This window comes from Tenrec ecaudatus, chromosome 1 (genome assembly GCF_050624435.1).
Source record: "Tenrec ecaudatus isolate mTenEca1 chromosome 1, mTenEca1.hap1, whole genome shotgun sequence".
NCBI lineage: Eukaryota > Metazoa > Chordata > Mammalia > Afrosoricida > Tenrecidae > Tenrec > Tenrec ecaudatus.
Window position 1 is genome coordinate 317,187,889 of NC_134530.1, and position 14,214 is coordinate 317,202,102.

Sequence of the window (14,214 nt, forward strand, 5' to 3'; positions counted from 1 at the left end):
TTGGGAAGTATTTGTTGCTCAATTAATATTTCTTCAATAACAAGGGCCCCTTTAAATCTCACAATGAGCAGTTAGAAGAATTAAGATCTCTTATTAAAAAATAATTACTCATATTGACTTGCTACAGATGTAAATAATGGTAGTTTTTCAAAAGAGACTACAAGCACCTCTGAAACGCTCCAATATCTTATAAGGAGAATGCCTCTTATCAGTGATGTGAAAATTCCTTATTATAAACTCTTTAAATCCCAAATTCCTGTACAAGGCTACTTCCTAATACTCCCAGAAAATTTTTGCAAGATATGAATTCCTAAAAAGATCCTGACACCTTTTATATATAAAAGTATGTTAAATTGTTTACAAACAGCAACAACAAATCACCCTCCCAAAGCATGGCTTTTTGAGTTCCCCTGTCTGTGAACTGTGTTTACCTGTGGAGGTGACGTAAAGGAAACTGCACTCGGAGCCCTGGTAGTGTAGTGGTTACACGTTGGGCTGAACAGCACAGGGTCAGCAGTTCAAAACCTCCAGGAGCTCTGTGGGGAAAAGATGAGGCTGTCTACTCTTGCAAAGAATTCCAGTCTCAGGAATCCCCAGGCACAGTTCTACCCTGTGGTATATCGTCACTATGAGTCATAATTGACTCGATGACAAGGAATTGGGAGTTTTGGGGGCTTCGGAGGTTTTGAGCACTTGGATGAAACCTTGGTGCTTCGGTGCTGAGCTGCGTAACAGCTTTGAGAGCAGTTACTAATACAGCATGAGCAGAGAGCTAGATGGACACACGGCACTTCTGGCTGCAAAGACTCTGTTCTTCTCCTGCACAGCAATGAGTCCTGTAGACAGTGGCCTGCACGGGGCTAGGATTCCATAGTAAGTATGTGCCAAGCAGTATGGCTAGTTTATCAGAGAGTGTGAGAGACCACTGTCAGACTCCTGGGATCGAGCCCTGGCTCTGCTAATTCCTGTGTTCCTAGACAGGTTGATTTCCCAATGCCACTTTTCTCACTTGTAAAATGAAAGCGGATTGCGTACGTTACTGCAAATATAGAAAAGACTTTACAAATGCCTCCTACGCACCAAGCGTGGAGTAAATGATAATGGGGCCCTAAGAGTTCACTGGGCTGCTGACTGCAAGGGCAGTCATTCAAACCCACCAGCTGCTCCCAGAAGGATGGGGCTGTGGGCTCCCATAAGGCTTTGGAAGAGCCCCCTGCAGGATGTGGATGAGTGGGAACGGTGTCCATGGCCGTGGGCTTGCATTAGTGTGGAACAGGAAGATGCACCCTCTGGCCTGTGATGGCGGTGGCTAGTGTTAGTTGCTGTCACGTGGAAGCCACGGTGACCCCTGTCTGTGTACAGAGTGCAACGTGTGGGTGTGCCATAGGACTTCTGCAACCGTTTAGAAGCACATCACCAGCCCGGCCTCTCAAGGCACTTCTGAATGGGTTCAATCCACCCCCTCTTCATGCACGCCATGAACTTTGAGAAAGAGGAAGCTAGTCTTTGTCTAGTTACGCTTAAGGTGTCTGAAAGAATGGTCTCACGCTACTGTAACAGATAATGCATGCACCCCAACCCTGCGCGTATAGCAATGGGACAACCATGAGGAGCAGCGACTCCGCTCTCCCAGGGGAAAAGCTTGGCATTCCAGAACGGGGAACACATGTCCCAAAACCCCAGAGGGAGAAGTTTAGGTGAATCTGAAAATGTCAATTTTGCAAGTCATTTGCATAGTTTAATTTCCCCCAAATGTTCAACAGCATTTGGGGTTGGAGGTGTGTGTGGGAGGCGGGGGAGGAGTGATTGTTTTAAGTTAAGGTTTACACAGCAAATCCCTTCCCCATTCAGCAATGTATATACAAATGGTTCTTGGCATAAGCTGTTATTCCCCCACCTGCAATGTGTCGGCGCCCTCCCATTTCCACCTCGCCTTCCCCTAGCTCATCCCTCCCTTTGCTTACCCACCCCAACACCCCCTCCCCACCTTCTTATCTGTGCTTTTGGGCAAATGTTGACTGTTGGGTCTCAGGGGTTGATTGCCCTAAGGAGTGCATTCCTCACTGTCCTTATTGTTTATTTTTATAGGCCAATCTATCATTGGGCTGAAAGGTGACCTCCGGGGTAGATTCAGTTCCAGGTTCAAAGGGTGTCCTCAGAGCAAGAGTCTGGCAGGGAGGGGGCTTCTGTGAGTTTGGTGTTTGTCCTTGGTTCGCTTAGGAGTTTACATTTTGCATTACATTCTTTCCCTATTCCACCCGGGACCTTCTCTTCAGTGCAGTTGGGTGGTGGCAGCCAAGTTCTGCAGGTCTCGGGCTAGAGGAGGCTGTGGGTCATGGGGCCTTCGGTCCAGGGCTTACGTTCTTTGGTCTCCTTCACTCTCCTTTGCTCCAGGTGGGGAGAGACCGACAGGTGTGTCTGGGACGACCACACACAAGCTTTTAGGACCCCAGCCGCTCCTCACCCAAGCAGGATGTAACACAGGGTCTTGATGAGCTATCCACCGCCAACTGACTTTGCTTGTCCCCCGAGACCAACATGTCTTTTTCTTTTTTTTTAAACGTTTTCCTTGGCATATCATTCTTAGAGGACGCAATTCAATAGTGCCCTGTTTTGTTTGAATAAGGATTTCAAAACATCAATCTTATAAAGGAGTGAGATTAAAATAGAGTCTATCCTAATGGGCATTTATCAGTTACAATGGGTCCTGGTATCCAATCATGTATTTCCTAGAAGAATTTGCATGGTCATGTGAATACTGATTGCAACGTCTTCACCACTCCTACTTGTGACATACCAATCCTAATGGTGCCATCTAAGACTGGTAGCCGAGTGGAAGAATTCTTGCCTTCCTGCAGGAGACAAGAGCTTGATTCCCAGTTCATACATAGGCACCGCCCAACTGTCATGGGAGGCTTGCATTTTGCTATGAAGGGAAACAGGCCTCTGCAGAGTTTCCAGGCTAAGACAGAACAGAAAGAAATGCCTGGGGATCTACTTCAGAAAGCCACCCAATAGAAACCTGAGGGATCACACACGTCTGTGCCACAACTGGTCACAGGGATGGTACACATCTGGGTAGCGTTCCATTGCACTGTGCAGGGGGTTCCTATACATCAGGGGTGATTTCTAACAGGGGTTGCATCTAACAACCAAGATACTATTGTAAGTCACAAAACCAGTATCTAAGTCAGCACAAGGAGATATTCAAAATTAACCAGGAGACTTTTTTTTTATGGAGCAGTAAATCGGTATCATTGAGCTCATGCAATACATACAAAAGAAAGGGAGGAGCAGGCCATTACTCAGGAATGTGAGCCAAAGAACCATTCACGTAGATCACTCACGTAGAGAAACCTAGGAAACTAGCTACCAAACCTGCTCTTAAAGAATGCCCCGCCCCATTCAGTTTAGCTCAAGAAATATAATTTTCCTGTAAAAATAGAGTAAAGGTTCATCTTCCTCTGAGACTCAAAGGAAATAGAGTCCAACTAAGTAAACATGGTGCCCGAGTGGCTAAACCACGAAGCTGCTAACCCAGAGGTCAGCAGTTTGAACCCATCCTGCCCTCTGCAAGAGAACTATGTGGCAGTCCGTTTCGATGAAGATTACAGTCTTTGGAACCCTATGAGAACGTTTGGCTCGACCTTATAGGGTTGCTATGGGTCAGAGTAACTCGGCCACCTTGAGTTTAACATCAAGGTAACACATCATGCACATCTAGTTTCATTACTTTGACATCTTCTGGGAACAGCAATCGGTCTGGTAGGCAGCAAAACCGAGAGACTCAGAAACCACCATCCTGAAGTGGAAATTGGAGCCAGTCGTAACTGTGACTGCCAGAGCAAGGCCAAGTGTATCTGAGTTAGGGTAATCCCATTAAGATCGAACATCGTTATCCTTTTTAAGGGAAACTGTACTTAATTCCATCAGAGGAAGGAAGAAACCGTCTGCTCCTTCCGCTTTGATATCCATTTCTCAAGCCTTTTACAGACATGCTATGAATATGGATACCACTCTCTGTTTCCCGAACATCCTTTGTTGCTTTTTTTCTTTCTTGTCCCCCCTCCTGCCAGCCTCATCCACTCAAAGTTGAGAGAACTTTGCCACCAAGCCTGCACGAGAAGGGCCCTCATGGGCGTCAATGATCTTCATCAGCTCATTTCCCGTGATGGTGGAAGCCCTCATGACACATGTCCAGTCGCAGAAACCTCCACCCATCGTGGCAATGAATTTGGCAGGGGTTTCTCAGAGGCCAGTTTGCTGACCAAGGATGTGGCCATCCTTCTTTGAAACCTTTTATTTAAGTAGAAGCGAATGAGGCTGATGAACTTTGTTGTTAGGCAATGGGAACATGGCACCTGAGATCTCAGGATCGAATGGCATGCGAAAGAAGTGGCAACGGCATGAGCAGAAAGGTCCTAGCAGGCACAAGAGAAAGGGTGGCTTTTCAGAAAGGAGGTGTTTCATGATGGCCGGGTCACAAATCATCCCTGGGCTGGTCTCTCAAAATACGAACGTGAAAGAGAAGGCAGCGTGACGGACCAGTCAATGGTGCATTCTGAAGGAGCGAGAGCCCAGTGTGATCAAAACCAAGTTCCCGGCCAGCTGTGGGAGAGATCTTGCACACACAATTCACCTGCACGTGTGGGACATGATCTCTGATCGGTATACTCAACTCATTGGCATTTTTTGCGCTCAAATGATGTACTTAGATCTGGAACGATAAACACACACACACACACACACAAGTAAGTCCAATACATTTGAGTTATTTATTTTTCTGCATCTTCAAAGGTAAGGAGGTATTTCTAATTTCGTTCTGATTATAGGCTGTGCAGGAATGAAAAACAGGTGGCACATGAATCTTTGGTCCCGCTGGCAGCTTAGCTTGCCTATCAGCAGAAAACAGGTATTTTCTAATCACATAAATCATATATTGTAATCACATGAAGAACTAGCTCGTTTTCCACTCCTCTCAGCAGAGGGAAACGTTTGTAAGACTCAGCTCGCCTGGAGGCCAACACCTCCCCCTCCTCCTTCGGAACCTGCAGCGTGGGGAGGAGGCCACAGAACGGTTGGGGACGTGTGTTCATGTGTGTTTATTTTCCTGAAACACACCCCAACTAGTTGCCTGTGACTGATCGGTTTTCAACGTCTGCCATCAATTAGGGATAAGGAAATTCCTGAATTGATTACATTTTCTTCCATCCTGGAAAATGAAATGGAGTCTGCCTTTCTGCCACATCTGCAACCAGCAAGGAGACGCAGAGAGCATGAAATAGAATCCGCACTGGAACCCAGGGAGGATGGACTCAGCCATGTGTGTGCATGTGCGTGCGTGCGTGCATGCGTGTGTGCATGTGTGTGTGTATACATGCGTGTGCATGTGTGCGTTTGTTTCTTTTTTGATTGGAAAAATAAAATTTGTTTCCCAGGGAGATATTTCATTTGAAATTAGAACAATAAAAATCTGTTTCCACTCAAGGCTAGAGTTCTATTTATTCTTTAAACGAGGCACCAGAAACCTCCCAAGTGCAACTCAGATTTACATCTGGCTCATCCACCCAATGTGGCCGACCAAGTTCATGCTGTTTATTTCTAATGAGTTCTGTGGTTTTTGGATAACCTGTGTGAGAGATGGCAAGTGAACCACTGCGAGTCAGCGGCAAGAGCAAGCGAGCGAGCAGAAGACAGCTCGGTCCACGAGTGTGAGGAGACCCGGCAAGGCAATTTCAAATCACCCTTGCCAGAAACTCGAGGAGAGGCTGGGGGTGCAGGGAGGTAGACTATTAAATCCTGCCAAGAAAATCTGAACTAGAACTTGTTTCTCTTTCCTTTTTCCATGGAACATTTCAACACTCAACCAACAAATACAACTCAGCTTTTCCTTTCCCTCCCTTCTGCAACAGAGAGAAAGGCTCCATCCACTTCACGGTCCTAGGGAAATGGAAAAACCATCACAGACTGCACCACGGAACTTGTACTTGCTCTGGTGCGATGCTTTTTTGGCGCTATGGCTGCTTCCGGGACAGTGAACTACTGAGGTGACAGGGACTGGCATTTGCATGTTATAGAAAACCATCCTGTCCCAAGAAGCTGACAGGTATGTAGATTAAACCTTATGCAAATCTCCTGACCTAGACACAAGAAATAGTGCACAAAACGTCAACACCAACTCCCCTGCAGAATAACAAACACACAAACCTGGTAGCAGTGAGGTCCGGAAGTGGGACTCCCCAAAATCAGACCACCAAAGGAATAAGAAGGAATGCTGGTGGCCCAGTGGTTAAGCGCTCAGCTCATGACGAAAAGGTTGGCAGTTTGAACCTGTCTGCTGGCTCTACAGGAGAAAAGACCCGACCATCTGCTGGCATCAAAACTGGGGCACTGGAAACCCTTAGGGGGAGGGGGGAGTGTCTAATCTGGCACATGAGTCACTGTGAGAATCAGCTTGATAGTTGTGGGTCAAAGGCTTACAAAGGAGGGTTAGGTCTAGGGCTTCCTAGACCGTGATCAGTACAGGAGCGGATGATTGTCACCCTAAAGTTAAAAAGACTAACGACCTTTTCTCTGTCACAGGGGGTGGTGAGGTTGCTCTGGGTCCAAACAGGCTTGAAGGCAGTTAACATCAACAGAAACCAACAGTTTAAGAAGCACATTTTGAAAGCACTTATTCACGAAAAAGCATGTCAACTCCCTTAAAGTGCACCTTCTTGTGCTGTTTTCACCTTCTTTCCCCATCTGGGTGCCAAGCCAAACAAACACTGGTCTTCACTCCAGGACTGTAATTCGATTCCCTTGATCTCACCGCCATTGAGTCAATCCTAACTCATAGTGAGTCTATAGGGCAGGCAGAACTGCCCCTCGTGCGTTTCTAAGACTCTTTCCTGGAGTAGAAAGCCCAGCCCAGTCTTTTCCCCAAGGAGCAGGCAGTGGTTTCAAACTGCTGCCTTGGTGGATTGCAGCCCAACACATAACCACTACTCCACCAGGGATCCCTTTAATCCTACTGCTGCTCAGCTCCACCTCCAGCTAACTGAAATTGAAATCACCTGGGGTGAAGCCAGGGCACCACAGATGTCTAAAAGCTGCCTAGGTGATCCGCATATACAGCCAGTGAGTGAAAACCACAGCTGGGGAAGATGTCCCTTAAAACAGCAACCAATTTCACTATCAAATGGGCCTAGATCGCTGACGTCACGTAGTCCATTTAGTCCCAGGAAGTTGAGGTGACCATGACCCCTACCCTCCGACTCCACAGGCTTCATCGACCTCATCCCTGTGAGCAGGCGATGCTGGGTGCTGAGCCCAGCTGGGGCTGGCAGCAGCGTGGCCTGGGCTCTCCACCCTCTTGGTGGGGGTGGTATGGTGCTGTGGGAGTGGTCAAGTCCACTCACAGTGGCCCTGGGTGACAGCGCAGAACTGCCCCAGCACAGGATTTCCTAGACTGCAATCTGGAGAGGAGATCGCCAGCTCTTTTCTCCGTGGAAGCCACCGAAGAGTTCAGACTGCTGACCTCTGGGTTAGCCCACTGTCTGCTCGTGGTTGGGACCCCAGGGCCCCTCTCTAGGTGGTAGATGTGCAGGTGTTTCAGGAGATGTCCCTAAGTTAAGGTGACCAGATCTTAACATTGGTAAAGCGGGACACCATTGATAAAACTCATATCCTGGTGAAATAGCCACATGACAGCCGAAAACCGTATACCCTAGCTTTCTTACCAAAAATTGGGACTTTTAAAAAATGCCATGGGACGCAGGAAAAATTATCAAAAACAGGGCTGTCCCGCAAAAAGCGGGATGTCTGTTAAAGTGAAACATAAGAGCAAGTGTGAACGAGAAGGGTGAGGTGGGAGGCAGCATTTGGGATTTCATTCAACCACTGAATTCTCTTAACTGCAGTGATCTGAGGAGCCCTGGCATAGTGGTCACACCATAGGGCTGCTAACAGAAAGGTCAGCAGTTCAAACCCGCCAGAAGAAGGATGGGATTTCTACTCCCATGAAGAGTTACAATCCCAGAAACTCACAGGGGCAGTTCTACCCTACGCTCTGGGGTCACTGTGAGTCACCATGGACTCAAAGCAGTGAGTTGGGTTTGGGGGTTGGTAGTGATAGTGGAGTAGCCTGGAGCGCCTGTTCTCGATCCCACAGAACTGCCCATTTGGTGCCCAAGGCTGTCTTCTTTACAGACGCAGGCTGTTAAAGCACTTACTCTAGATTTTCAGATCCAGCCCGTCTAGGCTGAGGCCTGATAGCAGATGGAACCTACTGCACTGCTCCTGGGACCACAATATTGGAGAATATTCAGACTACAGAATATTCAGAACACACTTATGGCATCTCTGAGTACTTGAAAGAACCAACTAAGACACTTTTTAAAAAAAATCGTTTTATTGTGGTCTCATACAGCTCTTATCACAATGCGCACAAACATCCATTGTGTTGATGTGTACACTTGTAGCCATCGCCATTTTCAAAATATTTTCTTTCTATGAGCTCTTGGTATCAGCTCCTCATTTTCCCCTCATGCCCCCACCCTCCCCCGCTCACGAACCCTTGATAATTTATAAATTATTATTTTTTCATGTCTTACTCTTCACCCACTTTTCTGTTATCTGTCCCCCAGGGAGGCAGTTATATGTAGATCCTTGTGATCGGTTTCCCCTTTCTCCCCACACCTTACCCTACCCTCCTGGTATGATGACTCTCATTATTGGATCTGAGACGTTTATCTGTCCTGGATTCCCGTGTTTCCAGCTCTTATCTGTTCTGTAACCCATGTACATGCTCTAGTCTAGCCAGATTTGTCAGGTAGAATTGGGATCATGATAGTGGGGGGAGGAAACATGAAAGAAATAGAGCAAAGTTGCATGTTTCATTGGTGCTATACTGCACCCTGACTTGCTCTTCTCTTCTTTGTGACCTTCTGTAAGGGGATGTCCAATTATCTACAGATGGGCTTTGGGTCTCCACTCTTCACTCCCCCACATTCACATTGATATGATATTTTCTTCTGGGTCTTTGATGCCTGATACCTGATCCCATCAACACCTCATGATCACATAAGACTCATTTTTCATAGTAACTGTCTCTACAGTGTGAAAATTGAATAGTACCTGGACCGAACATAAAAGAAACAATAATTAACTATTGATTTAAATGTGAAAACAGTTTTGTATTTGTACTTAAGAGAAACACAAGTTCTTATATTTAAGAGATACACATAGGGACAAAAAAATCAAAAGCACTATAGAGATAGTGTATCCTTTGCCCAATTCTCAAGGGTAATCCAATCATAAATATAGAAATGATCATTTTCATGCATGTTTTAGACTGTTACAATGTACATGTGTGTATCAAAAGTACACATATTATTTATATGCATGGCAAATATTTTGTTTTATATATATTTCCACAATAAAGACAAATACATGCATACATCATTACGTGCATACATGCATACTTAGACACAAATAAGACCAGCTCTTCCTTCCACACGGAAGGTGGTGTAATAGTTTAGGGAGGGAATCAACCGGAATCAAAGCAGGAAGGATGAGAAGCATAGAATGGCTCATCATCAGGGGCTTTGAGGAAGCTCAGGGAAAGACAGTCAGCAGGCTGCATCCGCAAAAGAAATCAGTGTAGCCCAGTCCCCAGAAGACTGTCCCCTTCGGAAAGTGTCTTACCTGAATCATGCTGGAGGCTAAACCTTCTGAATTCCCCGGGGCATGCTGGGAGAGAAAGAGAAAGTGAGTCAGGAGTTTTCTGAGTCAACAGAAGAGGTCAGTAGGAGCAATCGGGCAGAAGCAGTACACGTTTCTAGTCTCCCAGCAGGGATTTTGGAAAGGGGCTTCTTAAGTCATACCCAGGCCAACCTGGCATGGAATGGATCAGGTCAGAGCAGGATATGGTCCCCAGTAACCTGGAACTGGAAGTATCCAGAACTGGGGGGCCTGAGTGGGGTTTAAGTCCCACCAGCTTGAGACGTTGAACCATGGTTGGAATCACTCTTCTGGCCCGCTCGCAGCCCCAGCCGCTGCACATGGATGCTGCTGACAGCAGCCTTTTAAAATGGCTCTAGAGGAAGAATGAAATAAGCCACATATTCTACAGGCACCAGCCATCAGCACGGTCATGATCTCCTAACAGACCCCGGCTTCACTCTCTGCAGAAAGAGGAGTTTTCCATGTTCTCCACAATGACTCCCAAATCTGTATTTAGAAAATACCAGCCATGAGGAGTAATCAGAAAAGAAAGCAAGCAAACCAACATGAAATTATATGGTTGGTATTTTTCATGGATACTGTCTCTTAGCACGACCCTATAGAACAGCAGTTCTCAAACTTTCTAATGTCATACAACTCCTCATGTTGTGGTGACCCCCCCCCAACCATAAAATGATTTTCCTTGCTACTTCATCGCTGTATTTTTGCTACTGTTATGAATCGAGCGACCCCTGTGAAAGGGGTCACGACCCACGGGTTGAGAACCGCTGCTATAGAACAAGACAAAACTCCTCCTGTGGATTTCCCCGACTATAGCTTCTCACTTGACTAGAAAGCCTCCTCCTTCTCCTGCAGATGCACTCGTGGTTTTGAACTACTGATCTTGTGGTGAGCAGCCCACTGCATCAACTCGGTGGCAGTGAGTTTGGAGTTCTTGACTCCCTACCTATGTTCTTGAATTAAACTAGTTGTGTGGTTGATTCTAAGGTAGCTCTTTTATATGGCTTATTTCACTCAACCTCCAGGGTCATTTTGGAAGGCTGCTACCCACAGCATCCATGTGTATTGGCCGGGGCTGCGAATGGGCAGCAAGACAGCTGCTCGGCAGTGGCCAAGTGGTTCCAACCATGGTTCAAAGTCTCAAGGTGGTGAGCACCCAAGGAGTTGTCCCCACTACATGGTGCTGTCTGCCATACTGAGGGTGCCATCCTACTGCACATGGAGTCCCACTGAAGCTGTGATGAACGTTGGGTCCAGGACTAAAAGCAAACGCAAGAGTCTAACAAGGGTTGCTCGCTGTCGTGAAGGGACCACTGCCAATATGGGTGCTATCACAAAGTGTGCTGAAGAAAGTAGATGGTGCCCCGCTGTCAGGAAAAAAAACAGCATCTGATGTCTTAAAGGCTTGTCTTCACACAAGCAGCCACCTAAGTGAGGCGTCAACCAAGTCCACACAACAGAAGCACACCAGCCTGTGTGGCCCAAGGATTGCAAATAATATGATCCAATTCTAAAGCAGAGAATGATATTAGAGTCTAAATTGTGAACAGCTGGTTTTCAGTAGGCTGTAGATGACAGTGGAAGCCCAAAATCCAATTTCAGGGCCCCCTCTGATCATAGTTGAAAGAGATGAATAACCCTGTTATCAGACAGAGGGCATTGTAGAGTCAATTATAGCAGACAAAGAAAGTCTAATTGTACTATCTTACCATTTGATCTCCTTTTTGAACCATTTTAAAGCTATTTCAGGAAGAAAGTAAAAAAGACTGAAGGTGAAACACAGGTGGAGTAAGCCCCTGGTGAATGCCCTTGCTCTCATGCAGAGTGCACTGGAGAGTGGACGGCTGCAGATGCAGTCAGGTTCAAATTTAGCACCCTATCATTTGCTCTATCTTAGGACCCATTTAAATTTGTTCTAGGTTTTTTGTTTGTTTATTTGTTTTTCCTCTCTTCCTTTTGACTGAGGTTATTATCGGTTTTACTTGGGTATCGTTGTTTGCTGTGCTAATGTTTTTCTGTATGTGGTATCCGGGATAGGTAAATTTATAGACGGGCGTTGGATTAACGTTTCCTTGAGAATGTGGCAGGGGAGGATGGGGGATGGGGAGCTCATAACGATGGGTACAAGAATGAAGGAAACCTTCTCAACCTGATTGTGGTATTGGTTGTACCATTCTTCTTGATATCACTGAACTATTGAACTGTATGATATGTAAATTACCTGCCAACAAAAATATTGGAGAAAAAAAATTTAAATTGTTCTCCCAAGGGTAAAGTTTGCCTTCTCCTCCTAGACTAAAGTTTAACAATTCTGACATTCTGTAAAAAGTGTTATTTGATTACAGGCAATATCTGGGTCACAAATGAGATCCTAAGTATGTCTTTAGAATTTCTAGTTAAGTCGAATCAGGTATAAATGGCTCTTATTTAGCCTGAGTCCAGGAGCCTTGGTAGCATAGTGGGTTACATGGTGGGCTGCTAACTGCCAAGGTTGGTAGTTCAAAACCACCAGTCACCACACAGGAAAACTAAGAGGCTTTTGACTCCTGTAAAGATGTACAGTCTTGGAACCCCAAATGGGTGGTCTTCCCTGCCCTACAGGCTCTCTGTGAGCTGCAATTAACTCAGTGGCACTGAGTGAGGCTCTGTGAGTTCGATGTTGGACTGTAAACCTCAAGGTTGACAATTCAAGTCCAAGAGCTGATCCTTCGTGAAAAGATGATATAGATTCCCATAAAGATTTACAGCCTTGAGAACCGATAGAGGGCCAGTATGTGTTGGAATCGATTCATAGAGTTGGCTTTTGGTTTGGGTTTTAAGGCAAGAAATAGTTCAAAGGGTTTTCACTGATGATAGATCTGTTGCTGAATGGGTGTTGGGTTTTTGTTTGTTCAAAATACTTTTACTGGGGGCTCTTACATCTCTAATCACAATCCATACATTCCTCCAAAGTGTCAAGCACATTTGCACATAAGCCACCATCATCATTTTCAAAGCATTCTCTTCCCACTTGAGCCCCTGATATCAGCTCCCCATTTCTTCCCCCTCCTCCCCGCCCGCCCTCCCTCATGAACCCTTGATAAGTTATAGATTGTTATTTTTCTATATCTTACATCGTCCTCCATCACCCCTCACCCACTTTTCTGTTATTTGTCCCCCTGGGAGGGGTTCTAGATTGATTCTTGTGATCAGTTTCCCCTTTTTCCCCCCACCTTCCCCTAATCCTCCTGGTATCTCTGTTCTCCTTGTTGGCCCTGAGGGGTTTATCTATCCTGGATTCTCTGTGTTGCCGGCTCTTATCTGTAGCAGTGTGCATGTTCTGGTCTAATGCAATATGTAAGGTAGAATTGAAGTCATGATAGTGGGGCGAAGGAAGCACTAAAGAGCTAGAGGAAAGTTGTGAGTTTCATCAGTGCTATATTGCACCCTGACTGGCTCATCTCTTCCCTGTGACCCCTCTGTGATGGGATGTCCAATTGTCTACATATGGGCATTGAATCTCCACTCCATGCCCCCCACCACCCCATTCACCTTGGGTATGGTTTTACTCTAGGTCTTAGATACCTGATCCCATCAACATCTCATGATCACACAGGCTAGTGTTCTTCTTCCATGTGGGCTTTGTTGTTTCTGAACTAGATGGCCTGGCTGCTTGTTTATCTCCAAGCCTTTAAGACCCCAGATGCTATATCTTTTGATAGCCAGACACCATCAGCTTTCCTCATCACATTTGCTTATGCACCCAATTGTCTTTAGCAATCCTGTCAGGAAGGTGAGCATCACAGAATGCCGGATTATTAGAACAAAGTGTTCTTGTGTTAAGGAAGTATTTGAGTTGAGGTCCAATGTCCATCTGCAGCCTTAATTCTTAACATATAGATAGAACTATGTACTCATTACACTGAAAAGCAAGTAGGAGTTGTCCTTAAGTCAGAAATTCATAATACAGGAATGCCCGAATAAGATAATTACCCAGTAGAACATTTGGCGAAATTGACTTATAACATTTCTAATATATTTATTTATTCCACTCTAATAAGCAAGCCCTGATAGCACAGTGATTATGTGTTGGGCTCCTCACCACAAGCTCCCATGAAACCCACAGGGGCAGTTCTGTGTGGTGACTCCATGGCACTGTGTGGGAGAGAATATTCAAGGAGTCTTGGTGGCACAAGTGCTTAGCGCTCGCCTGGTAAGGGGAAGGTCAGAGGTCAGCAATTGGAGCCAACCGTCTGCTTGACCAGGGGCCAAGGGGGCTGTCTGCATCTGTAATGACGGACAGACTTACAAGCCCTGTGCTGCGGTTCTTCTCTGCCCAAAGGTCCACGAGTTGGCACCAACTGCATGACAGCAGGTATGGTGGGAACTCCTGACATTTCTCCTTTGATAAAATGTTTGTATAAACAGGAAAAGGATACAGGAAAGAAGGTTGGAGGGTGTACTCTCCCCACTAAAATGTTCAGACATTATATCCCAATCCACTTACGT

General features: G+C 45.9%; 1 long non-coding RNA gene across 12 annotated transcripts in view; it reads right to left on the reverse strand.

Moving 5' to 3' along the window:
* The window catches only part of LOC142428465 (uncharacterized), a 460,410-nt gene that overhangs the window by 324,483 nt on the left and 121,713 nt on the right, over positions 1–14,214 (reverse strand). For all 12 annotated transcript variants that reach the window (XR_012780395.1, XR_012780394.1, XR_012780391.1 and 9 more), the window contains exon 3: positions 9,688–9,732. This is a non-coding gene — a long non-coding RNA (uncharacterized LOC142428465). The remainder of the gene's footprint in view (positions 1–9,687; positions 9,733–14,214) is intronic.